The sequence below is a fragment of the Chanodichthys erythropterus genome, chromosome 12 (assembly GCF_024489055.1).
Source record: "Chanodichthys erythropterus isolate Z2021 chromosome 12, ASM2448905v1, whole genome shotgun sequence".
Lineage (NCBI taxonomy): Eukaryota > Metazoa > Chordata > Actinopteri > Cypriniformes > Xenocyprididae > Chanodichthys > Chanodichthys erythropterus.
In genome coordinates this window covers 54,683,008-54,687,138 of record NC_090232.1, presented here as the reverse complement: position 1 = coordinate 54,687,138, position 4,131 = coordinate 54,683,008, and the positions used below count along the sequence as shown (strand labels likewise).

The 4,131-nt window shown below is 37.2% G+C and overlaps 1 pseudogene; it reads left to right on the top strand.

Moving 5' to 3' along the window:
- Nucleotides 1–1,280: 1,280 nt before the first annotated feature.
- Nucleotides 1,281–2,548, top strand: LOC137031932 (microfibril-associated glycoprotein 4-like; annotated as a pseudogene).
- Nucleotides 2,549–4,131: the final 1,583 nt, after the last annotated feature.

The window sequence follows — 4,131 nt, the reverse complement described above, 5'->3', positions numbered from 1 at the left end:
TGATGGCATTTTGAATGCACAGAGATACCGTGATGAGAGCCTGAGGCCCACTGTTGTGCCATTTATCCACGACCATCACCTCATGTTGCAGCATGATAATGCACGGCCCCATGTTGCAAGGATCTGTACACAATTCGGGAAGCTGAAAGCATCCCAGTTCTTGCATGGCCAGCATACTCACCGGACATGTCACCCATTGAGCATGTTTGGGATGCTCTGGATCGGCGTATACGACAGCGTGTCCCAGTTCCTGCCAATATCCAGCAACTTCGCACAGCCATTAAAGAGGAGTGGACCAACATTCCACAGGCCACAATCAACAACCTGATCAACTCTATGTGAAGGAGATGTGTTGCACTGCGTGAGGCAAATGGTGGTCACACCAGATACTGACTGGTTTTCATCTTGTTTGCTCTGAGAGACAGCGCTAAACCAGGATGTGTTTTCAAAAACAGGAACTGTTTGTTCCTCATTCATTTTTGAATCTTTGAATTTTTAGGGAAATGATTTTTTGAATAACAGTAAATATGTTAATTATTAAGAGTAATTGTTATCTTAGAACCATGTTTCAAAATAAAAATGGCAAGTTTAAATTTAATGTGCGACTGAAATGGTCCAGTCCTGATATTTCACCTCCAATGATTGATTGATTATTAGTTATTACTGATCTAATTTAGTGCTTTCATTATAAAATATATTAATTATGTTTATTTCCTTATAAAGAACCAAAATAAAATACTCATAATTTCTTTATATACAATCTAAATAAAAATATCTAATCTGTTGGCATTCATTTAGCCAGTACTAAGGAATTTAACAGTTGAAAATAAAATAAATGTATTTTTGTATGTACTTTAGTTTTCAAACAGATGTTTACTTAATCTTGAGCCACCATCTAGAGCTTCATAGTGGACATTTACATCATAAATGTCATAAAGACCCAAAGGAGGAGCTTGAGAATCTAACAGGTATACAAAGTGTTTGCAGTGTTTGTGTCGAACTGAACAACACAAATGGTGAGTTACTGTTTTATTCTTCATTTACCCCAGAACATTTGTGCAATTTTCAGAAAATAAAAGTATAGAAAATAGACAATATGAAAAAGTCTATATTTCTTTTATTTAGATAAAACAGATCTCTACTGTGATCTACTGAGAAGATGGCAGTAAGTTCACCTGTTTCCTTCCTTGCGTCAATTACCCTGAACCACTAAATACTTATTTCATATTTGTTTCATTTTCAGTGTGATGTTTATCTCTTTCTCTTTCTTTCTGGTGTAGATGATGGTGTTATTGGTGGCTCTTCTCGCAAATTAATGCCATTCGACTGTTCTGACATCTATAACTCAGGACAAACAGTCAGTGGGTTTTACACCATCTATCCAGCAGGTGACGCTCCTGTCTGGGTTTACTGTGACATGATCTCAGATGGGAAAGATGAAGATAAAGGAGGATGGACGGTACGAATGTGACTGTAGATCATTAAACACTCATCAGAACATACATTATGAATCATATCTTCTATATAAACCCATCACAGGTGTTTCAGAGGAGAATGGACGGCAGTGTGAATTTCTATCGACCGTGGAATCAATACAAGAGAGGATTTGGGAATGTGGAGAGCGAATACTGGCTGGGTAAGATCTCACAGTGAGTGTCCGTTTGTGTGGATGATCATGTGTTTGGTTGAACATGTTCTTCATGTGTGTGTGTGAACAGGGCTGGAGAACATGTACCAGCTGACACGTAACAGGAAGTACATGCTGAGAGTGGATCTGGAGGACTTCACCGGAAAAAAAGTTTTTGCTCAGTACTCATCCTTCTCTGTGGATTGTGAAACTGACGGGTATAAACTGCATGTTTCAGGGTTCAGTAATGGAGGAACAGGTAGGACACTTTCATTCATAGGAGTAAATGTGCACTTGATCATGCACTTTCAAATCTTTTAGTTATTTAAATGTAATTATCATGATTATCATCAAATTTTCATCTCCTCATTTTGGATCCAGATTGTTTATTCAGTTTATAAATATAATGTATGTCTCATTCTTTAAATGTGTCTTACTTTGGTAAATGTTAAGGAAACTTACATTAAACTCTGAAATCTTCTGGAATAATTCAGTGAGCAGTGTGAGATGTCAGACATGTTGCTCTGATAACATACATTAACTAGGTAAAATTAAGCTTGCTGAATGGAAAATTGCTTATTTATTAACAAACCTAACTGGCTAAACAAGTAGGAACAAGACTATATTATGTTAATCCTGTTAACAAAGCTCTTCCTCTCTGCAGGTGACTCTTTGACCTACCACAACAATCAGAAGTTCACAACCTTTGACAAAGATCAAGACCTCCGTGAAGGTAACTGTGCCAAAGTGTGTCTTGGGGCATTTTGGTACAATACCTGTTACCAAGCAAACCCCAACGGTGTGTACTTATGGGGAGAAGATGCCACCCATGACGCCATTGGTGTTGTTTGGTACACCTGGAAATACAAAGTTTCTGTGAGTGTGAAATCCATCAGCATGAAGATCAAAATTGTATTTTAGAAACAACCATGTTTCCAGGAGCAAACATATGTTTTTATTACTGACTCAATAAATGTTCCATAAACTCCAGCATTGTGAAAGCATGTATGCCTGTATGAAGTGTTTATTTCCACAAAAGAAACACTAAATGAGGCATTCTGTGGGATCACATCTGAACTAACTGACTATATGAGTTTGGAGTCATGGGGGCAGTTGAGTATTGTACATGTAGACTGGAATTATCAATCACTATGACCTTTCATACATTCAAGACATTTAATGTAGATGTAGTACATATATGTATATGATCCACTGGCAAACACCCCACCCCAAAATGCGTTGTCAGTGGTCCAATCACAAGTGTGGCCAAGATGCATTACAGTGTCTACTTAGTATTAAAGTCCCCCTGTAGTCAATAATTTTATCCCTTAAAACTCATCTTTGATCACCAAACTGACATATTTAAGAATTTTTTTTCTTTCTTAAAATAGCTTGAATGTAATTCTACACCCTTGCTTCATTTAGTATACGTGAATCTATTAATATGGTAATTAGCCCCGCCTCCACTCACTGGCACAAGCTCAGATATCCACTCGGTCAACTTACTGTGGTAAACGCTGCACAATGGTATTGTTTTTACAACGTTGGACACATGATGGCAATTAATATGATTAGCTTTTTGCTTGACAACATTATCAAACAGCAAATAATATGTTGCTAATGTTACACAAACCATCTTCTCGTTCGTCATGTCAGAGTCAGACCACTGCCTTATAACAATCAGTATCCTTACAAATGCTTTGAACAACTCAGTGGAGAAAGGCATATAGTTTATTAATCACAACTTCGTAATACACCCGCTATTTTGCCAAATCTACCTGATTTTTCATATCAACAGAAAAATAAACCGGGATAACCTGGCTTCTCTCGAGACTTCCTGCTTCAGATTGGTCATAGTTAATGACATGCTAAAGCACATTGACATGATTGGTTATGTGACGTAACAAACACCAGTGATTGCGGATATAAGTAGAACTTTGGGTTTGGGCTAAATTCCACGCTCAGAGCCCTCAATCCCCTTGGACAGCACACCAAATATGCTTATTAATTTTTTTTGTTCTCTCTATTCAATCCTTTGTAAGTGTGAACTCATGAAAACCACTGTCACAGGTAATCAGACAATATTTATTTATTTGTTAATGTTTTTTTTTTGGCACCTCATCATAGATTCAAATGTATAAATCAAAATGTATTGCATTTATGAAGAAAAGGTTCAGCACCAAAGGCTCTATCGCTATTGCCTCAATGGTGTTCAGTGTCTTTGGGTGGATTAGGATTGTTTGTGATTTGGTCTTAGTGACTTAGGAGTCCTCTTGACTACTCCTAATGTTTCACAGATTTAGGAGCTAGTTTTAGCGCGATGAGGATTGAGGATGTTCACCTGTTGATTTGCTATGCATTTTGAAAGAAAAGAATACATGTTTGCTAATGTAAGGTTAATTTCCTCCTTGATACAAAAGCCGGCTGATGGGAAACACTTCCTCTTAAACCCTGTCCTGTTAACTTTAATGTTGTATATCTAAAATATTTTGAGTGTAAGCTAC